We start from the raw sequence: 24,490 nt of genomic DNA, 5'->3' as shown, positions 1-24,490 counted from the left end.
GCAATATTAATGCCAAAGAGTGACCGCCACATAATGACTCTATATACAGACCAATATTACCGCCATACAGTGACCACCACCTAAGGACTGAATACCACCTTATTTTTTTTTCTCACCGTATTGCCTTATATACATAGGAGCTGCAGCCAATCAGCGGCCTCAGTGGTCACCTGCAGCAATTACATAGGACTGATGAGGCCAGAGAATGGCTGCAGCTCCTATATACAGTCTATTCACCTCAACACTTGGAGTCAGCAGTGCTAATACACACACACCATTATATATATATATATATATATATATATATATATATATATATACATATATACACACCATTATATATATATATATATATATATATATATATATATATATATATATATACACACACACCATTATATATATATATATATACACACACACACACACACACACCATTTTATATATATATATATATATATATATATATATATATATACACACACACACACACCATTTTATATATATATATATATATATATATATATATATATATATAAAAATTGAACACGAGGACAGCACTCCAGTAGTGTATAGTGAGGATTTATTCACCCAATCACAAACAGCTATATATATATATATATATATATATATATATATATACATACACACACACATAGCTATATATATATACACACACACACACACACACACCATTATATATATATATATATACACACACCATCACACACACACATCCATGAAAACACATTATACAGATACAAACCATCCAGTCCACACACTATACACAGGACATGTAACACACACTACATTCATGCATTATACACCTACATTCATACACATTACACACTACATGTACAGTATACTTACCCCCTCTAGCATGCTGGTTGTAGTGGTGAATCCCCCTCATGTACCTTGCAGCAGCAGCAGGCTGTCATCCTCACCCGGCAGCCCTCTCCTCCATCGTCCCGACAGCTCCACACCAGAGCAGGAAGTCACGTGCAGTAAGAGGAGCTGGAGGGAGGGGGAGCTACACACACGGAGCAGACACCAGCCCAGCGTCCTGCAGCCTCTGCGTGACCCCTGATGGCAGCAGCCGGGGATCACTGCCAGACGCTGGAGGACGCTGTCTGTGCTCTCCTCTCCTACTGGAACTGCGTTAGGGGGCCACTGGGGGATGGGGGCCCTGGGCATTTGCCCTGCTTGCCCCCCCCTAACGCCGGCCATGTCTCAGCTCCTTCTCCTGTTACACTAGCCTCCCCCCTCCCCTGCCTGGTCAGGTGACTCAGCTTGCTCAGCTCCCATTGGCTGAACAACTGCAAGCCATCACTTGGACTGGGGAAGGGAGGCTGCTGTAACAGGACCTAGAGCAGCCCTCCTGCTGATGACTCATCCTCACAAGAAGGAGCTGCCTGGTGACAGTGAGACAGTCATTAGGTCTGGACACTTCCTGGTGGGGGGTGGAGGGGGAAAAGACAGGGAAGGGAGGCAGATAGGTGATTGAAGCACATTACACAGTTATATAACTTTGTAATGTGCTTCAGTTACTGGGAAAAAGTTTTTCATGGCACTTGTCCTTTAACCCCTTAGCGACCCATGACGTATCTGATACGTCATGGTGCCGCGGGGGGTGTTCAGAGAGGGGTCCCGCCGGGACCCCGCTCTGAACGGCGCTGATCCCGGCTCACACGTGCAGCCGGGCAGTGCCTCTGTTAGCCGGCGCGGGTCCCGTTGCCGCGCCGGCTAATTAAGCACTTCAATGCAGCTGTCAAACCTGACAGCTGCATTGAAGGGCTTCAGACATCACATCCCTGGTGTCTAGTGGGTCGGATCTCCCCCCCGCGATGCGATCGGAATGACGCTGATCCCGGCTCGGCAATAGATTGCTATGGCCTGCAGCAGGCCATAGTAATCTATGACCGATCTAATCGATCTTTGCTGTGTATATACACAGCATTGATCTCTATGAGAGATCAGTGCTGTTTATATACAAGTCCCCCAGGGGGGCTTCTAGTACATGTAAAAAAAAAAGTAAAAAAGTGTTTTTATTAATAAAAAAATTCCCTCCCCTAATAAAAGTCCAAATCACCCCCCTTTTCCCATTTTATAAATATAAATTAATAAATAAACAAATAAATAAACATATTTAGTATCGCTGCGCGCGTAATCGCCCGAACTATTAATTAATCACATTCCTGATCAGCACGGTAAACGGCGTCAGCGCAAAAAAATTTCAAAGTGCAAAATTGCGCATTTTTGGTCGCATCAAATCCAGAAAAATTGTAATAAAAAGTGATCAAAAAGTCGTATATGCGCAATCAAGGTACCGATAGAAACAACACATCATGGCGCAAAAAATGACACCTGACACAGCCCCATAGACCAAAGGATAAAAGCGCTATAAGCCTGGGAATGGAGCGGTTTTAAGGAACGTGTATTTGTTAACAATGTTTAGATTTTTTTAAAAGCCATCAGATAATATAAAAGTTATACATGTTATATATCATTGTAATCGTAACGACTTGAGGAACATGCATAACAAGTCAGTTTTACCATAGGGCGAACGGCGTAAATGCAAAACTCCCCGAAATCAAAACAAATTCGTTTTTGTTTTCAATTTGACAGCGCAAATGATTTTTTTCCGGTTTCGCAGCATATTTTATGGAAAAATAATGCCGGTCATTGCAAAGTACTATTGGTTTCGCAAAAAATAAGCGCTCATATAAGTCTCTCGGTGAAAAAATGCAAGCGCTATGGACTTTTAAACATAAAATGGAAAAAGCAGAAGCGCAAAAACGAAAATTGGCTTTGACCTTAAGGGGTTAAGAGACATGATATAGACCGCCTTATGCCAAACATCCCGCGAGTGTCAGGTTTGGTGGCACAAGTCCTAGGGTTGCAAAAATGGGCAAAGCTAGACCCTCAAGTTTTCCTGAATAGTTTTAGCAAGGATCAATGGAGTACTTCAGCTGAGGCTTTTTGCTCCACTGCAGATCAATCCTCTCTCTCCAACTGAGTAGAACCCTCCCACCATAACCTAGGCACCTTTTATAGGGGTGACCGGGACTAACCTCCTATTGGTGGGGAAAGTGCTCGTGTGAGAAATCAGAACCAGTGATTGGTGAACAGAAGAACCGTAAAAAGACAAAGTTAACCCTTGGCATTCCTTTAGCTGAGCAGAACTAAAGGCAGAGTGAGACACCAAGTGGTGATAGTGCAAAACGACACCCATCATCCCAGAGTGTGAGACCTGACAGTTACCTTTTGGCAGGTGGAATAGAACCTCTACTGGGAAACTACATAAACCTGTACTGGGACGATACATATACAAAAACAATGGAACTAAACTAATAACACACAGATGCAGGTTGGAAGCAACTAATAACACCTATCAGCAGGTTAAAGGTATCTATCCTACTGATATGCCCCTACTGATATGCGCTGAGGATGAAGCCAATTTTCGTACCCTCATTATCTGCGCTATTTTCATGTACTTCATGCAGTTTAATCCATATGCTAATGAGATGGCTTGGCGCTCTGGGGGCGGGACTATCACCCTCTCTGTGCACTGATCCAGCAATGAATACTTGAATGAGGCTCAGCAGTGACGTAACTCCGGCGCTCATCACTGCAGAGTACTGGGCGGGCCAGATTGGTGCATGTTTAACCCCTTAGCGACCCATGATGTACCTGGTACGTCATGGTGTCCTGGGGGGAGTTCAGAGAGGAGTCCCGCCGGGATTTGCAGCCGGGGAGCGCCTCTATTAGCCGGCGCGGCAACGGGACCCGCGCCGGCTAATAGAGGCGCTCCCCGGCTGCAAATCCTGCCAGCTGCACTTAAGTGCTTTGTACTTCATATCCCTGGTGTTTTTTTTAAATCAGATTATTTTTATTAGCAGTTTTCCACACACAGAAAGCGTGCCCTTTTTTTTTTTTAGTTGAACATACCAACACAACAAAACTAACCCCCCATCCTCCCCCCACCCACCTTAAAGTACCAACCCCCCTCCCCCCTCCCTCCCTCAGACCATCCATAACAAATATTGTAGGAAGGCAACAACATTGGTCAGGTTATACAAAACAGAACTATTATCACATAGCTTTCTTTTTTGGATACCCATGCGCAGTTCTCCACAATGTCATTAATGAAGAAACAATAAGGCACATTATCATCGTTTAAAGACTCAAGGGTGAGCTTCCCTAATAGGAGTCGAGTTTTCCAGGCAAGACACCCACCGCCAAAAGAACCCAGGTATTTACCGTGTATCACCTCTCCTTCCTCCCCTCGTCTCATTACGGCGTGCAGTGGATACAGCACGGTCTGACAACGACAAGAGAGCTTCCATTGGGTTACGTCTAAGATTCCTAGATGGTATGCCTGGTGCATCCAACCAAGGGCCCCATATGTTTTCAAATTTCTTTGACGCCTTTCTTTTTTGATACACCCCTTTTTCCAGCCGTATAACTTCATTAAGTCTAGCTACGAGCTCCGTGACGGTGGGCGCACTTGCCTGTATCCAGTGGCGAGCGATCAGTTTACGCGCCTGGTATAGAATTCTGCATATGGCTAACTCAACACCAGTAGGCTCATCCTCCTCTGGTATCAGACCTAATATGCATTTTAGTGGCTCCACTGGCACAGCAACTCCGTATACCCTATGTACAAGGGCTACCACCTCCCTCCAGTAGCCCTCCAACTCAGTACAGCTCCACATCAGATGAATGATATGTGCGTCCGCTAATCCGCATCTAGGACAATTTGAATCCGCTCTCATACCAATTCTATTTAGGAACTTGGGTGTCCTGTATACCCGATGTAATAAAAACAGTTGGGAGGATCTATGCGTCTCTGAGACAGCCAATTTGGGAGTCAGAGCAAGCACACTCGCCCATTGTTCGTCAGTTATTGGACCTATATCTGTTTCCCATTGCTCTTTCACCGTCAGGGGCCGCCTGGAAAGATGGGCCTCTAACAGCTCTTGGTATATTAAAGATATCAGACCTGCAGAGTCCGACGTAGTAAGAATTGTGTCTAAGATTGGTGGTGTGGATATGGTGACCGGAGTCCCACCAAACTGTGCCTCCAGAGCATGCCTCAGTTGTAGGTACCTATAGAAGGCAGAATGTGGTAGGTCAAAGTCAGCCTGAAGTTGGGCATATGTTTTTAGAGTTCCCTCACTATACAACTGTGGAAGGGTATGGACTCCTCTGGTATCCCAGAAGGTAAAACCATCCAGAGTGCTCAGATGAGGAAAATCTGCATTATTCCACAGTGGAGTATATTTGGTATAGGATGTGCAGTTCAATAAAGATTTGGCCGTCGACCAGACCTTCTTAAGCATAGGTAACAGTAGAGGCACATCTGGCGGCCTGGTCTGGGACGCTATTTCCAACAAATATATAGGGGTTCGTCCCTCTGCTATACTTTGGAACAGTACTCCCGTGGGAGTCATATTCCCCGACCCCGCCCATCCTCTAAGCTGTTGGAGCTGCGCAGCTAGATAATATAAGTAAGGATTGGGTACCGCTATTCCTCCCCGGTCCTTGCCCCTCTGCAACGTGTCTAACCGAATTCTCGGTGTTTTCCCATCCCATATTAGTTCTCGGAATAAAGACTGAATACGGCTGAAGTATGTCATAGGCACCCATACTGGAGCATTGTGCAATATATACAGAAACTGTGGCATCAGTATCATTTTTGTTAGATTAGACCTACCGACAAGTGATAGGGGAAGCTTGCGCCATATCTTTACCTTATTAGCCGACCGTATCATAAGAGGAGACAGATTTAATGTTAGATAAGTGGAAGCATCTGACGTGACCTGCACCCCCAGGTATCTGAATTGAGAAACAACAGGGACAGTTGCATCCGATAATCGGAATTGTTCCGGGGAATCGTCTAAGGGCAGCAGCGCCGACTTGTCCCAGTTGATTGTCAATCCCGAGTACCCGCCAAACACAGAAAGAAGGTCCATGACTAGTGGGAGGGAGGCCCCTGCATGCCTCAGGAACAAGAGCATGTCATCAGCGTACAGTGCAATGCGGTCCTCAATCCCACCGTGTCTAAAACCTGTTATACCATGTGATGCCCGAACCATGCAGGCTAGTGGCTCAATAGCCAATGCAAAAAGAAAAGGGGAAAGGGGACATCCCTGTCTAGTGCCACGTTGGAGGGGGAATGACTCTGATAGCAGTCCGTTCACTCTGAGTCGTGCGGATGGTTCAGTATAAAGTAATTTAATCCATGAAATATATTTAGGCCCGAATCCCATATGAGACAACACGCACCATAAGTACTCCCACTCGACGCTGTCAAATGCTTTGGCAGCGTCGAGCGAGAGCAGTGCCCGCTGCCCCTCCCCCCCCCCACCCGACTCCTGTAAATTAAAGAATACACGTCGTATGTTGTCTGCAGTGGACTTTCCAGGCATAAATCCAGTTTGATCACCATGAACCAGGCCCGAGATAACCTGGATTAGTCTATTGGCCAGTGCCTTTGCTATAATTTTGATGTCCACGCATAATAGTGATATTGGCCTGTATGAACCCATTTGTTGCAAGTCCTTGCCTGGTTTTGGGATGAGGACTATTATTGCCTCCCTCATAGAGGCGGGCAAGACTCCCACCGACGCGGAGGAATCAAAGGTGGCCAAAAGCTGTGTCAAGAGACATTCACTGTGTAGTTTGAAAAATTCGCTGGGCAGGCCATCCGACCCAGGAGAACGTTCATTGGGAAAGCCCTGCAGCGCCCCCTCCAATTCCTCCACCGTCAGGGGTTCATCTAATTGTTCCCTCTGTGCCTGTGTCAGGGAAGGAAGATTTATATTAGAGACAAACTCCTCTATTTCATTAGAAGTGGACAACAATGCAGACGAATAAGTTTCCTTATAAAACGATACCATTGCCTGCAGGATATCTCTATCTCCTGTAATTAAGTCCCCATCCGGTCCGTTTATTTGTGATCCCTGGTGTTTAGTGGGACGGATTTCCCCCCTGCAATGCGATCGCGGGGGGAGATCCGTTTTCCTGCCCGTGCCGGGCCTCAGCTTCGCAATCACGCTGATCCGGGCTCGGCAATACATTGCACTGGCCTGTAGCAGGCCAGTGCAATGTATCACCGATCTAATCGATCTTTGCTGTGTATATACCTAGCATTGATGAGAGATCAGTGCTATGTATATACAAGTCCCCAGGGGACTTCAAGTTAATGTAAAAAAAAAATTTTATTTATAAAAAAAACCCTCCCCTAATAAAAGTCCAAATCACCCCCCTTTTCCCATTTTATAAATATAAATAAATAAACAAATAAATAAACATATTTGGTATCGCCGCGCACGTAATCGCCCGAGCTATTAAATTATCGCATTCCTGATCTCGCACGGTAAACGGCATAAGCGCAAAAAAAAATCCAAAGTGCAAAATTGCACATTTTTTGTCACATCAAATCCAGAAAAAATGTAATAAAAAGTGATCAAAAATGGAGCAATTTTAAGGAACTAATTTGTTAACAATGGTTTGAATTTTTTAAAAGCCATCAGATACAATAAAAGTTATACATGTTACATATCGTTGTAATCGTAACAACTTGAGGAACATACATAATGAGTCAGTTTTACCCCAGGCCAAACGGCGTAAATGCAAAACTCTGCGAAATCCAAACAAATTCCGTTGTTTTTTTTTTTCAATTTGACAGCGCAAACGATTTTTTTCTGGTTTCACAGCATATTTTATGGAAAAATAATTACAAAGTACAATTGGTTTCGCAAAAAAATAAGGGCTCTGTGAAAAAATGCAAGCCCTATGGACTTTTAAACATAAAGTGGAAAAAGCAAAAGTGCAAAAATGAAAATTGGCTTTGACCTTAAGGGGTTAAAGTGGAATTTAGCCTGCTGATAGTCCCCTATTGGCCAGGAGGCAAATGTCTCTTTCCTTCGTTCTCAGCGCTGTTCCCATGCTCTTAGTTGTTTACTCCTCGGTCCAGTTAGACCATTAGAACTGTCCCACCCCCTTAGCACCGATCCAGCCCTTCCTGTCTGGCCCACTCCATTGATAACCATTAGAAGGGGTGGGACGGATGGGGGCGGATCTGCACTATGGGGGTGGGGCAGTGCTTCAACCAGTCCTACCAGACCCAGGAGTAAGAGCCTAACTGCACAGGAACGACGGCAAGGATGAAGGTAATAGAAAGATCAGCAGGTTAGATTGTTCTAACCTGCTGATAGTTCCCCTTTAACTATATAAGATGAGATGGGAATATTCCTTTAAAAAGATCCTGCAGTTGCATCTCCCTCCTCTCCATCTACTATTCTTATATTACTGTACAAAGCTTCTGAAGAACTTATGAACATTTACAAAGAAGCTGCAGACAGGGACTGGGAACCCCATGAGTCTGGATGATACAGAAAATGGCCTTTCCCCCTAATAGCCTAAAAAAGCCATATCATTAAAGTTTGAAGACGTTTCTTCCCAGACGAGTTCCACTTTCTTAAATCCATAAACTTTAGTGCCGTGGACCGCGTCCAAAAGCGCGGCTGACCCAAATTTTTTTTTTCCCCGTCCTGCGGATTATTTTGTTAGAATAAATTATGCTGCGCATGTAGAAAACATATTTCCGCGGGACATATATTACCAGAAAAGACGACTTTTGTTCAAACTATTCAGCTCAACCATGAAACATTATCTGAAATATGCTGACTACTTTCATATACTCCACAGGACTGAAAGAGATTATGAGCACAAAAAAAAAAAAAAGTCTCACTGAGCTCCTGAGTCCGCAATCTTTGTTCTCCGGCTCTTGTCATGCTTCTCAGATCCCAAATTGTGTATGGAAAGAGACTTCAATGTGAATTATTATTTTTCACATTTTTCCATAAGATGTTACATACTGTGGATGTCGGGAGGAGGAAAAAAAAAAAAAGCGCACAGATTTAAATGAGAGAATTGCAAAATGAAGCACACACTCCAATGGACGGAACGCGGAATATTTTGCATTGATGCTCCTCTCGGCGCTTCCTACTTCCATGCCGGTGGGAGGAAAATAGAGAATATTTACGTTGTGCTGCTGGAAATGAATATTCATGGTGGATGGTTACACGTTACAGCTGGAATCAATATTCGAGAGGGCGATTTACGGTGTGCTGGCGCAAGAAATGCATTGATGAGGAGTCGGGTAAAGATATTCAGGGAGAAGATGGCGGATTAACACCTGCAAAGAGAAGTTCGCATCACTTTTTCAGGGGGTGCAGGGCGTGCTACTACGTTCTTCCCCTAGAGCGTTGATCTCTAACCTGAGACTCTCCTGCTGCATGGTTTAAAGTCGGTAGTTGTCAAAGCATGCTGGGAATTGTAGTTCTCAGACAATTGTTGAGGTACTCTACAGGAAGGAGGATACAACCTGAGGCAAAACTTTAACTCCCATTATGTCTAGTTAAATGTCTTTATGGACCTCTGTATCCAGCAACTCCTCTGTCTGACTATAGTAAATCTATAGTAAATTTAGTGCTCAGACAGCAACAGCTTATTTCTGCGGTAAAGCCCTGCCCACATGGTGAATCTTTGCCAGGACCTGGACCTTGTCAAGGGTTTGAGAAGTTGCATCTCGCCTGAAGGGCCCCCCTGCTTCTGCTGAGTTTTTGTTTCCAGTCTCTGATTAAGGACAGCTCCAACCTCAGGTCTCTCTCCACCAATAGGTACACAGCCCATAATCTCGAACCCATATAAATAAAGTTCTTGCATTACAACAATGCATACTTTGAGCCACCACTGCAATAAGGCCAAATGGCAGTGGCTAATAAATAAATAATAATAATAATATGGCTAATAAATACCAATGCAAAGTATTGCACCATAGTTTCTGGGCACGCTGTGAAACCTGTGGACAAGAGGGACCCAATCTCAGACGCTAAGGGTCTGAGGTGGGGTCCCTCTTGTCAACAGTTTACATGGTTTGGCCAACAACTATGGTGCAATGTCTTGCAGTAAGCCAATAACCCCTTCTTTCCCCACATTTCATCTATAGTAGCATACTGTGCAAATCAACCTGCCAGCACAGTGCCAGACTGTTCATCCGAGTGGTCCTTTACCAGCATTGTCCTGGTACTGGTACTGTCCTGGTACTGTGGAGATTAGTAGGTGCGGCCCAAATAAGAGAAAGGAAGTCCCTGTGCAGTGTCAGACTAACCCACCAGAGTACCGGACAATCCTCCAGGGGGGCCCCAGCTTTAGACCTGAACAAACTCTGAATGACATGTTTCTTACTGATTCTTCATTGATGGGCCCCCAAGATCATTTCCTCTGGTTGGCCCCAGACACCCTAATCCGACACTGTCCCTGTGTGAGTACTGCTAGCGAACAACCCATCTCTGGTCTTGTGCACCATGGAGAGGACTCTCAAGGGGCCCAATAACTGAAGTAAGGACAATAACATCACCTTGTCATCGCTGTAAAGGGTTAATCTAACAAAGCCATGCAAGTTCAGATACACTTCAGAGACATATAATGAAATTAAAGTTGGACAAGGACATATGACTTAAAGGACATTTTGTAAAATTCCAAACCCTTGAAGGCTGAGGGTACAAAATAGAAGGCGAGTGACTCGCCACCTCCGCTCTGTATCAATAACTCATTACATCCTAGTCGTAGCTCGGTAACACAGATTGATAGCTTCATTATCACATTTAATTACTGGCTCTTTTAATTTATCAGTAAGAAGCTTTTAATTGGTGAATAAACAGATGCTATGGCGTGCACACCAACACAGCAGGCTGCGGCGGGCTACCGGCGGACAATGAGGGGGCACCCTCCATGTTCTCCTGCTCGGCATCCCTTGTCAGGGCATGCGGACGGCACAATCCTTTCTTGCCTTGCTCAATCAGGGGCTTATAAATATTGCAGAATGGGAGACATTGGAGCAATAAGTCTCCATCTTTTTCATCCGTATTCAATTACCATGATACATTTGATTTGTGCCTCCATTCAGTGCTGCAGAGAGGCTTAGGCTTAGAGGCTTTCTCGGACAAATATCCGACACTGTGAGCAGCGGACAGGGGTTATTATCAAAGGTCAAGTGGCCACTTAAGGAACTGCAGGTGCCACGTTACTACATAGAAGAGCTCAATTCATAATCAAAACAGCCGAATGCATTAAAGGAAGGAAGTGAATGGAGGAGCCCGTGTATCGTAAGGCTGAGTATGAATAGCCTGGGATATGGCATTTAGGAGCTGAACACCACTAGAATTTTTTTACTATAGGTTTAGATTGACTTGATTTAACTATAGCTACAGATACACCCGTTCCAATATGCAGAGGAACCAATGTGGTCAAAACCGTGCATCCGTCAATTTCCTAAATTCTGTGTTACTCTACTAGGGATAAGTGAACTTGTCAAACGGTTCGGCCTGGCAACATTCTCCAACTCCAAACGCTTCAGTTCCTGCAGCGTTCTCTGAACCAAAACACTGGGCATTTGCCTCCCGGCATTTGGAGAAGTGTAATGCCACCCTAGGACTTCCAGGACTCCAACTTCTCCAGACACCGGGAGTCAAAAGGCCAATGTTTGCGCTCGGAGAAAACTTCCGAAAACCAAAGCGTCCAGCAAGTTCGCTCATTACTAAACCCTGCATATTAAAACATAGATCCCCTTTGAGGGAAGTCCATGGACTCCATGGTGGTTGTAACTAGAGATGATCGAACAGCGCTGATGTTCAGGTTCGTACGAACTCGAACCATCGGTGTTTGACTCCCCCAGTCTTCCTGTTCCGTGGGGAAGGTGTAGACAGCCCAAGTACCGCCTGGAAAACAGGAATACAGCCTAAACCATAGATTGTATTCCTGTTTTCCAGATGGGACTCAGGCTGTCTCCACCTTCCCCATGGAACGGGAAGACTGCAGGAGTCAAATACCGATGGTTCGAGTTCGTACGAACCTGAACATCAGCGCTGTTCGATCATCTCTAGTTGTAACATGTGAACTCAAGGATGAGGAGGTGTAAAGCTGGAATATTGGGACAGTCTGTAATTGACAGATTCTGTACGGCCATTCCCCTTTGTACATTTTTGTAAGGTTTAACGCATAGTAAGAAATACTTAACCCTTAAGTGACTAGACCTAGCTGCCCATCGTGGGTCTGCCTTGTCGGTATTTTAGGAACTCAAATCATGACCTCAGCAATGCAAGGTATCTGTAGGGCTCCGTGATCCCATTGGGAACTTGGCCACAGAATTGCCAGGTGTCATCTGTCCCCCATAGAACTTGAAGCAATTGGTGCAATAGCTATGTATATAGACCAACCTTTGCTTTTATAGAAGTATGAGAAGTCTTTCTTATCTGGGGTCCCACCTTGGGCACTGCCATGATTACCACTGAGACACACAGGAAATGCCCTCTCAGCCAATCACTGGTTGAGGTGTGTTCCCATTGTATCTAGTGATTGGCTGAGCAGGTATTTTCTGTGTATTGAGTAGTGTACCAGGAAGTGCTGATCACCAGGGATCGGGAATCATCAGAACAGTAGGAGATCAGGGAGGTGAGTATCAGTTATTTTTAATTAGACCCATCTAGTAATTTTTTTTTCAGCACTAGACAACCGCTTTAAGAAAAATCCTTTGGAAAATGGAAAACCGCTTTCAGTTCTTTTAAAATAATTGAATTAAGGTATAAAATTGTTCAATTACCTCAGAAACTACAGACATCTTGCTCCTTTTTTTATCTTAAAGAACAAGAATCTATTCCCAGGCCTCATTCTTACATAATTTTTTGTTCTCAATTGTTTTTTTTTCTTCCATTCATCCTTATAACTTTGATAATAATTAACTAGGGGAAGGAGTATTAAGATAATGAGAAAATGAATTGCGAGCAGAATTTACATCTGGCTCCAGGTTTGATTGGGGGAAGCGTATTATGAGAATGTCATTAGATAGCAATCAGTTCTGCCTTTATGGCAATATCAATACAACTTTAATTATGAAGACCACTTAGTTGGGGTAAGGATGAAGGGGGAACATGTGCCGAATTCCCTAATGGCTTTGATTCAAATTTATTTTCAAGCATTTTATGCAAAGGGATGGATTGGTAAATTATCAAAACCCACCTCCTCTTTCTTCTAAAGTGTTCTCATCCGAAACAAGTGAGGAGAAGCAGAATCATCGAGATGGGCATCTGTCTACAGGGAGCGGCGTAGTGTGAGTCTATGCAAGGTCTGACTCACTCAATAAAACACTCAAGGATCCAATGGTGGATCTGGGCTATGAGACCATAATAGGTGCCAAAGGTTTAGCAGAAGACAACCCAGTTCAGAGATGACTTTGGCGTTAATTCACAAATACGTGCATGCTTAAAAGGGGTTTCCTGATAAAATGAACTGATGGTCAGGGTGCCGACACCTGTGCCGATCAGCCGCACTACACAGTGAGCAGAGATTGTTTCCATTGACTGTGTAGAGTGGACGGCGAGCAGTTGAACGACACAGGTGGTGGGTGTCAGCACACTGCCGACCAGTGAGGATAGCTCATCTGTTCATTTTGCCTGGAAAGCCCCTTCAAAAACCATTGTTTGTCAGCAGTATCTCCCCATCAAAGTGATGAAAGTGAATGATCCAATTAACGTTCGGGCAGCTCTTCACCGCCCATTACTAGTCCGCCTAAGATGGTGTGTTCATGCAAACCCATGTGAATGCCAAGACCCAATTCTCCAATGGCCACACAATATTTTCTGGACTTGGGAAAATAAAAAAGGTATAGTTTCAGATGCATGCAAGTGGGATAAAAAACCTTTTAAATGAGCACCAATTAACTTGAATGTCATTGTTCGTATCGGAATACATTCCTTAGGTGTGCTCATTGACAAGGGGTAAATACAGATGCAACACCCTCTGCACAGAGTAATAAACCATCTTTACCCTCGAGGCCTACAATCTTCTTACTATCATAGTCTAGATAAGGGGTACTCAACAACTTTTAGTGAAGGTCCACTTACCGGGGTCTATTGTCAGGTCCGAGCTGAACATCAGTAGAAAACGTGTTTTGTTATTTTTCACAAACGTTCAAATATTTACATACAGAATTGATGCTTATTAGCGGGAAAACTGGTGTTTTTTCTCTCTCACCAGCACTTTGATATTGGGTACAAAGGGGGTGACTGCCCCAGTAGTATATAGCCCCCCTGTTGCTCCCCCAGTAGTATATAGTCACCCTGTGCGCTCTCCCCCAGTAGTACATAGCCCCCCCTGTTGCTCCCCCAGTAGTATATAGCCACCCTGTGCGCTCTCCCCCTGTAGTATATAGCCCCCGTGCGCTCTCCCCCATGAGTATATAGCCCCCTGTGCGCTCTCCCCCAGTAGTATATAGCCCCCCTGTGCGCTCTCCACCAGTAGTATATAGCCCCCCTGTGAGCTCCCCGCCAGTAATATATAGCCCCCCTGAGAGCTCTTCCCCAGTAGTATATAGCCCCCTGTGAGCTCTCCCCCAGTAGTATATAGCCCTCCTGTGAGCTCTCCCCCAGTAGTATATAGCCCCCCTGTGCACTCCCCCCAGTAGTATATAGCCCCCCAGTAGTATATAGACCCCCTGTGCGCTCCTCCAATTGTATATAGTACCCCCTGTAGTATATAGCCCCCTGTGAGCTCCCCCCAGTAGTATATAGCCCCCCTGTGCACTCTCCCCCTGTAGTATATAGCCCCCTGTGAGCTCCCCCCAGTAGTATATAGCCCCCCTGTGCGCTCTCCACCAGTAGTATATAGCCCCCCTGTGAGCTCCCCGCCAGTAATATATAGCCCCCCTGAGAGCTCTTCCCCAGTAGTATATAGCCCCCTGTGAGCTCCCCCCAGTAGTATATAGCCCCCCTGTGCGCTCCCCCAGTAGTATATAGCCCCCCCAGTAGTATATAGCCCCCTGTGCGCTCCCCCCAGTAGTATATAGCCCCCCAGTAGTATATAGCCCCCCTGTGCGCTCCACCAATAGTATATAGTACCCCCCAGTAGTATATAGCCCCCCTGTGCGCTCTCCCCCTGTAATATATAGCCCCCTGTGAGCTCCCCCAGTAGTATATAGCCCCCCTGTGCACTCTCCCCCTGTAGTATATAGCCCTATGTAAGCTCCCCCAGTAGTATATAGCCCCCCTGTGCGCTCCCCCAGTAGTATATAGCCCCCCCAGTAGTATATAGCCCCCTGTGCGCTCCCCCCAGTAGTATATAGCCCCCCAGTAGTATATAGCCCCCATGTGCGCTCCACCAATAGTATATAGTACCCCCCAGTAGTATATAGCCCCCCTGTGCGCTCTCCCCCTGTAGTATATAGCCCCCTGTGAGCTCCCCCAGTAGTATATAGCCCCCCTGTGCACTCTCCCCCTGTAGTATATAGCCCTATGTAAGCTCCCCCAGTAGTATATAGCCCCCCTGTGCGCTCCCCCCAGTAGTATATAGCCCCCTTGGTGGTATATAGCCCCCCTGTGCGCTCTCCCCAGTAGTATATAGCCCCCCAGAAGTATATAGCCCCCCTGTGCGCTCCCCCCAGTAGTATATAGCCCCCCCAGTAGTATATAGCCCCCTGTGTGCTCTCCTCCTGTAGTATATAGCCCCCTGTGAGCTTGCCCCAGTAGTATATAGCCCCCCAGTAGTATATAGTTCCCCTGTGCGCTCCCCCCCAGTAGTATATAGCCCCCCTGTGTGCTCTCCCCCAGTAGTATATAGCCCCCCTGTGCGCTCTCTGCCTGTAGTATATAACTTCCTGTGAGCTCCCCCCAGTAGTATATAGCCCCCCTGTGCGCTCTCCCCCAGTAGTATATAGCCCCCCTGTGCGCTCTCCCCTTATAGATGGCCCCCAGACAAAAAACAAACCACAACTCACCTAGCACCTCGCTCCCCCGCTGCGCCTGTCTTCTTCTTTGTACAAGGTCTGACCAGAGGTCCGGAGAGCTGGCCTCCGCGGTCCGGGTTTGGACCGCGGTCCACCAGTTGAGGACCCCTGGTCTAGATGTTGCAACCATGACATCTCCTATTGGTTCCCCTAGACCTTGAGATGGCTGTTAATGCATCATATAGACTATAATAGTAACGCCCCTGCAGCCATCACTCTATTTAGTCTGCTTGATCTCATCCAAGACATTTTGAGGCCCTCCTATAATGGGGATAAAACATCACTGTGTTGAGTTTGTTTTGATATTTGTTATAGGCTCCTATGCAATGTTGAACAAGCTCGCCCGGTCTAGAATGGTGCTTGGTAGATCATCGCAGTCCCTGATTGAGCTCAATGCTCGATTGAGCACCACTTGCTGGAATGCTTTGTATACAGTCTGAGAGCCAGACTGTCACTTTGTAAGATTTCATGGGTAACCAGGTACCCTCCACTCTGTCAAGCAGGAAGTACCTGGTTAAATGCTTGAGTCTCTCATTGTTTTCAATGGTGCTCATTACTCAAGTCGAGCACTTGAATATTGAAAAATGCTCAACTCAAGTAACAAGCACTCAAGAATGTTAGTGTTCACTCAGCTCTACTCTTTGGGGGGCGAAATTTATCAAGACCGGCGTACTCGTATACCAGTCTTTAATAGGCCCCGCCCCCTATTCCACAGCCATATTCACTAAGAGGCGTATCAATCCGGATGGCCGGGTGCCCAAACCTGCGCCTGGCGTACCAAATATACACCTGCGTCCAGCAGATTTAGATTTGGATCATGATTTACGCCTGTGAGAGGCTTGGGAGGAGGCCATGCCTCCTCCCCGATTGCCGCCCCCCTCACCTCCACGCCCATCAGGCAAGCAGTGGATATGGCAGGAGTACACCATGGAGAAGGGGGGAATCTGTGCCTTCTCCCTTGTGTATGCCTCGGCTGGGACTTTCATAAATGTCCCCCTTTGTCTATCTACCATTCTGGTGAGAGTCATACATTCATAATTTACTGGGCTAATTAGTCAACTAGAAAGTGCAACTCAATCATTGACAGCTCTCATTTATGAGACGCATTTATACAAGCAGATAAATGTCAATCACTGAGTAGCCCCATCCACATGGCTACTTGGCCCACAATGAGCAGAGAATTACATCAAAATAGTTTATCCATAGAACTTTAAAACAATCTGCTGGACTAGTCTATAACATGATGCCTACAGATTGGACAGCATTTTCAATGTGACAGATTCCAGTTAAGTCTGACAAGAGAAGTGGTCTGTACAAGCAGATTTCCTCCTTGTGTACTCGAACAGTCCATTTAATTTTTTTCGTGGACGGCCATTCATCAGAATGGTCAACTTGTAATGCTACATTTCACCTGTAGTGGCCACTGTGGAGAAAAGGTCTGACTAGCAGTGGCTTCTCGGGATCGGGACCTGGAATGACCAATTAATCTCAGTCAGGGGGACGTGGAAAGGGGCTGACAACCCTTTTTAGCAATTTTCCTTGTCACATAAGTTTACTCCTTCCAGTATTAAAAACTTTCCCGACTTCCGCTCTCTGTCATTTGTGCTGACTTTGTATGCGTCGCCCATCACTGGTTCTGAATTTTACATTAAGTGGATTAGTTGTTTTTTTATAATCTGGCATTAAGAATGGTCATACCATATGGTAGCACAATATGTTTGCTTGCTAAATTGATACCCAACAAATATGCCTTAAGCCTTAGAGCGCGGAAAGCTTCGAGAATGGTAACGCCATTGATCACATAAAAAACTGCAGTAGAGGTCAAAAAAACCATATAAGCAAAGAATAATATTCCAGATACTAAAAGCCTGTGAGTAAATGTACTAATAGGACGATGCACCAAGTTCTTGCTGCAGTGGATAAATAGCTCAGCCTTGTGGTGCCCGTGGCTATCTCTTCTAGAAAGTTCAACCGCTCATGCCACCCGGAAGGGATCGTTTCTGAGCTGCAGAGTAAGCATTGTGACTGTATTTGTATAATGGCATTAACCTATTTATGCTCCGATGCACCGGCGTCTCATCAGGAGCTCACACTTATTAAGACGAGGCGATAAAATCAAATGTAGACAGAGGTTGTCGGAACCATTTGATGACCAGATCTAGGCTGATTGGCTATTTTTATCAAATATACTTAGATTTATGGCCACAGAGAAAGAAATAATCATTGTGATTGCAGTGTAAGAGAAGATGGGGAAAGGTTACTCAGGGATGTATAACAAGAAGTGAGATGGTGCTCGGGGGCATGTATCAAGAGAGAAGTAGTTGTAGGTATATATAAAGAAATATTCAGGGATGTGTTCTAAATAGAGAGAGAACGCTCAGGGGCATGTACTAAGAAAGAAACACTCATAGGTGTATATGAAATAACACATATAGTCAGGGGTGTATCCTAAATAGTGAGAGGGTGCTCGGGGGCATGTACTAAGAGAAAAGTAATCGTAGGTGTATATAAAGAGACAACAGAGATTTTCTGGGATGTATCCTAACTAGTCAGAGGGTGCTCGGGGCATGTACCAAAAGAGACGTAGTAGTAGGTGTATATGAAGAGACAACAAATATTCAGGGATGTGTTCTAAATAGTGAGAGAGTGCTCAGGGGCATGTACTAAGAAATAACTACTTATAGGTGTATATGAAATAACAGCGATAGTCAGGGGTGTATCCTAAATAGTGAGAGGGTGCCCGGGGGCATGTACTAAGAAGGAACTACTTATAGGTGTATATGAAATAACAGCGATAGTCAGTGGTGTATCCTAAATAGTGAAAAGGTATTCAGGGGCATGTACTAAGAAAAAACTACTTATAGGTGTATATAAAATAACAGAGATAGTCAGGGGTGTATCCTAAATAGTGAGAGGGTTCTCGGGGGCATGTACTAAGAAAGAAATACTCATAAATGTATATACAATAACAGAGATATTCTGGGATGTATCCTAAATAGTGAAAAGGCATTCGGGGGCATGTACTAAGAAGGAACTACTTATAGGTGTATATGAAATAACAGCGATAGTCAGTGGTGTATCCTAAATAGTGAGAAGGTATTCAGGGGCATGTACTAAGAAAAAACTACTTATAGGGGTATATAAAATAACAGAGATAGTCAGGGGTGTATCCTTAATAGTGAGAGAGTGCTCGGGGGCATGTAGTAAGAAAGAAATACTCATAGGTGTATATAAAATAACAGAGATATTCAGGGGTGTATCCTAAATAGTGAGAGGGTGCTTGGGGGCATGTAGTAAGAAAGAAATACTCATAGGTGTATTTAAAATAATCGAGATATTCAGGGGTGTATCCTAAATAGTGAGAGGGTACTCAGGGGAATGTACAAAGACAGCGTGGTGACCCAGGGGTGCAAGAGGGTAAATGCAAGGCCTGATGTTGCAGTACCTCTGCGGCACTTGTCGTTGGGCTCAGGGTGGTACTGTCTCTCCCTAGGTACAAGCACACGCCTATTAAAGGTGTCCCTGGTGTCCCTTCTGCAATGTGGTGATGCCATAGGCTGTATCCATGTTTTCCAGGACTCCCAAGGGCTGCATCCAACCTCTTTACCCACTGGTAATCCAATGCAAAAGATCAGTTCGAGCATCGCTAAGGGATATAATGGAAGGCCTAGTATCGGTTTTCCCACAGTCCAACTAAGCTTGACATGAAGAGCTGAATTACATTACAAAACCTCCACTTAGTTATAGTATACCAACTCGGCTCTGCTACATCTCTCCCTACTTCCATGATTGGTAAGTGATGTTCAGCTTTAAAACAGACTCTAAGAACCTTGTGTAGTCTTGAGGTTTATCTATCATGACAAGGAAAATCAATGTCATAACTTTGCTCCTCTCTGTTCCCAAGTATTATGTGTTCCAGAAAATATAATACCTTATTTGTAGCAGATTCGTGACCCTGACCCAAGATTTGTTATTTGAAGGAATTACAGCTGAAGTGGGGATTATGACTGCGGCTCCAGCGTCTGTACTGTAGACAACAGATGCTTCTAGAATATCTCTGGGCTCTTTGTTTTATGAACCCAATGGAATTAAAGTGGATTTCAACTTTACAAATACATTGCATGGTGCCAGTATACAGTAAATAGCAAATGGTCTTTATTTAATTGAATTACATTCCGTCTTCGCAGCATCTGGCCTATGTGTCTCCATGGTAACAGACTACAAATAAACCTTGTGTAGTCTGATCCTATAGTCATGTGTTACTACACATGCTCTGTCCCTTATAGTATCAAATCTATAGGGGTCATTGCTGGATCAGACTGCACACGGTTGGTTTGTTGTCTGTAACTCTAAGACACATACAGTCATGGGAAAAATTAAATACAACCTCTTTGAATTTTTGGCCTTATTTATTAGGCAAATACAAGATCACATGAACATTATCACATGATGGAAAATCAAGGCTAAAATGCAGAAGGTGCTGCTAATCAAATGATCATAAGCAGAAAAGCAGATGCATTGGCAGCATAGTAAAACAATTTGGACAGATAGGACCAAAAGGGAGATGTTTATCCAGAATTATTTTTGAACGAACCGGTCAAAATGTTCAGGTTCGGTAACATTATCTGAACCTGAACATTCCGCGTTTGATTCTCCACGGCTGCGTCTAGAGATGGTCTATATAATCTATAGACTATGGCTATGTTCACACTACGTAAAAGTACGGCCGTTGTTGCCATCGGCAACAACGGCTGTACTTTGTACAGTGTGGAACACTGCCTTATCTGCCATGGGATCCCGGCCAGAGTATATACACATAGTATACAGTAGTATCCCATACGGCGCCGAAAAGAACTGACATGTCAGTTTACTGCGGCCGCAATTCAGTGAATTGCGGCTGCAGAAAGACCTGTCAGTTAACACAATGAAGCGAGCGGCTCCGGCCGCTCGCTTCATAGTGAGCTATGGGGAGTTCTGATGCGGGTGCGCGCTGATGAGCCCGCATCAGGACACTGTGAAAGATCTTTGCAGAGACCGGCCGTTCCGTGATGGAACGGCTGGTGTCTTACATAGTGGGAACATAACCTATGGCTGTATCCATATTTTCCATCATGGTTTCCAGGACTCCCTAGGGCAGCATACAACTTGTGCAGCAACAGGGAATCAAACGTATAGCGTTCATGTTCGGATAACGTTGGCAAACCCAAGTTTTTGACAGGTTGGCTCAACACTATCCATACTGCATAGTGCCACCTTTAATTAAAACCAAATATAGGAGAGCAAATAAAATTATTATTATTATTAGTATTATTATTACAGATGGTGGTGAAAAGGGGACAGGATTTGGGGATTTTTTACAGTCGACCACTGTATACCATCTATCCAACTTGATGGATCCAACCTACATGAATCAGGACAACGATCCTAAGAACACTAGAAAACCTACAACGCAATGGCTAAAAAAGAATCACGGTGTTGCACATGTAGACCTTAACCCAAGGACCAGATGTTTTTTTTTGTCTGTTGTTGTTTGTTTTTTTATTATTATTAAAGGGATATTCCACTCAAAAATAACTTTTTATATGTTGCTGTCCATGGAGATAACATAACAAATAGCCTACTCTTACCTTTCCGTGCTCTCCCGGTATCCTCCTACTGTACATCATCTTCAGCTCCTCGGCTGAATGATCCCCCCTCCACTTCCGAGGCTCGTCTGAGGGGGACTGCCTGCTTAGCTAATCACTGACCAAGACAGGACATCGAGTCCATCTTGGAAGTGGAGGTGGGGTTGCTCAGCCAGGGACCTGAAGAGGACATTAGGTGAGCGCTGAAGGGTAAGAATAGGCTGTTTGTGATGTTATCCCCATGTGCAGCAACATATGAAAAGTTATTTTTGAGCAGAATACCCCTTTAAACGTAAAACCATAGAATTCTGAGGAGATGACCATACTTTTCCCTATAACTGTAGTCAAGGTTTTTTAATTAAAATTATATCCTCACAAGAAGGCAAGGAAGAAAGTCAAGATCATTCGAAGAGAGAGAGGTCCCCTCGGACCTTCTATTCTCGAAGAGGGAGGAGGAGGATGGGGGACAGCAAGGTAGAAAGTCACTTCAAATTTGTAACTACTAGTGTATGATAATGTCCTCTGATATGTCACATGGATCACATTATCCAGGCTACAATTTTCTCATGCACAACCTTCCTTGTAATGTCATGTTAATGGAAGCTTCATCTCTCTTGACCTTTCCTAGAGGGACCCAAGATCTCCCTGTTGGCTTCATCTTATCTCTTTCCCTTGAAGATACCTGGCACAAGCTGCCCTATGGCAATAGCGTCTTTCTTTCTTCTCGAGAACACACAGCGAATCCATAATACATTGGGCTGTGACGTGTCACGTAGCTCTGGACGGTATTGGAGCTTTGTAGACTCTGCCGGGGATTACGAGCCGTCCGTCGGGGGACTTCTTTAGAAATTCACTTTGTGAGAGCCATTCATTATTTCCGAAGCGTACAATATTTTACCTTCCTGTCTTCTCTTCGTCGTGTCTAAAAGCAGACCGGTGCTCGCCTTAGGGTAGACTCATTTACAGAGGCAATAATTAGAATAATATCCCTTCATGTGGAGGGACGAGAACTTCAAATGCAAAATCCGAGCCTAAGATGCCTGACCGGCTTGGTTCCCCGGAGATTGGGGCACGTCAGGCGATTAGAAGAGAACAAGGTGATCCCCATCATCTCAATACGGTCCAGATGCTGAGGCTGTATCGTCTTAGAAGGAGCTCATGACAGATTCAAGAGCGTTAATACGAAAAGCTCCAAATCTCCGCTCTTCTTGTGGTCTATAAAAGGAGACTATGTTATTATTGTAATTATGGTCTTTAGCGCTCAATGGCTTAGTGTACACTCATGTAATCATAGGTATCGGACAACTATTTCCATCTTTTTATAAGTTTCGAAGGGTAATTTTGAGGCTTATTTTTATCCATCAATGGACTTTTCCATTGGCTTTGCATTTTCGATGTGCCCCGATTCAGTTCATGGTCACATGACTCTAATATGCAATATGCATGGAGCAAGGTGACAAATACAAGAATGATCAAAATAGATTTTCTTCCAAAACAGCACCACCCCTGGTGGTACATGGTATTACAACTCGGCTCTATTCATTACAATGGAACTAAGCTGCAATACCACACGCAAACTGGGGAGAGGGTGGCACTGTTTCTGCAAGAAAGCAGTTATGGCTTTTGTAATCCTGGATAATCCTTTAAAAAAAAAAAAAACGATACTGTAATCTGGAGCGTAGAGTAGATTGTCAGCCCTCGAGGGCATGGTCCTCTCCGCCTATGTACTATCTGTCATTTACTTTATTCATGTCATTTTGTGTGATTTTATGTTACATTCTGTATGTTCACCTCGTATGTATAACACTCTAAAATCAAGACTGGTGTAAAAATAAATTATATTATGTGTCATTCATCTCGGGATATCATAAACCAACAGTGAAGGTAAAGCAGGGGTCACTATATACATATGGGAGAAGCATGCATATACTGTATAGAGTAAATGCTGAACTGTTGAGGCTTGTGGCAGCTCTAAATGCGGGTTGGCCCTGTAATAAGGATGTTTTTTCTTTTTTCGGACCATTCTCTGTAAACCCTAGAGATGGTTGTGCGTGAAAATCCCAGTAGATCAGCAGTTTCTGAAATACTCAGACCAGCCCTTCTGGCACTAACAACCATGCCACGTTCAGAGGCACTCAAATCACCTTTCTTCCCCATACTGATGCTCGGTTTGAACTGCAGGAGATTGTCTTGACCATGTCTACATGCCTAAATGCACTAAGTTGCCGCCATGTGATTGGCTGATTAGAAATTAAGTGGTAACGTGCAGTTGAACAGGTGTACCTAATAAAGTGGACGGTGAGTGTACATGGACCAAAGCTATGCATAGGACTGTTTAAAAAATTGCTTATACAGTATACATATTTAGGAAGCAAGTAGTCATGCAAAAGAATCAGTTCAAAGTTGTAATAGTCTATTCTACACTTCTAACTGTCACCACTAGGGGGAGCTTACAGCATACACAGCTCCTTAGTTGCTCTAGGTGTGGCAGTAGGCAGCTGGAATTTTATCATATGGGATTTGGTGCTTCAAATGAGGCATTACGATAGCATCAATGTAAGGCTGATCACAAGGCAGAGCTAGGAGGTGGTATGGGGCCAACTCATGTTGGCCATCAGTCTTATAGTCAAATCTAGATAGTTTGCCAAGCTATGTAAATAGTTGACCAATCCTAGATTCCATTGGAAGTATGATCCATCAGACTTCCATGCACAGAATTCTTAGTCTCACCATGGGCAGCAAAACATCAGTTCAGTCTTCTCTAAGTAAGAACATATTCTGTAGTGTTGTACAGAGATTGTCCTTACAATTGAATTTCCTTATCTGAGACATATGCACATACTTTCATAAAAAGCCAAGTAGCCTATCAAGACTTTTTTGGCATCCGGAGAAGAAACCCAGACATGGAGGAACATGCAATCTCCTTGATCAGGACCAGGCAATATGGCTTAAGGTTCCTGGACACCTTCAAGAACTATTTATTGTATAATCATATCCCTCATCATAATAATCATATCAT

Source organism: Dendropsophus ebraccatus, chromosome 4 (genome assembly GCF_027789765.1).
Source record: "Dendropsophus ebraccatus isolate aDenEbr1 chromosome 4, aDenEbr1.pat, whole genome shotgun sequence".
NCBI classification, from domain to species: domain Eukaryota; kingdom Metazoa; phylum Chordata; class Amphibia; order Anura; family Hylidae; genus Dendropsophus; species Dendropsophus ebraccatus.
Note: the sequence above shows the minus strand (reverse complement) of the source record.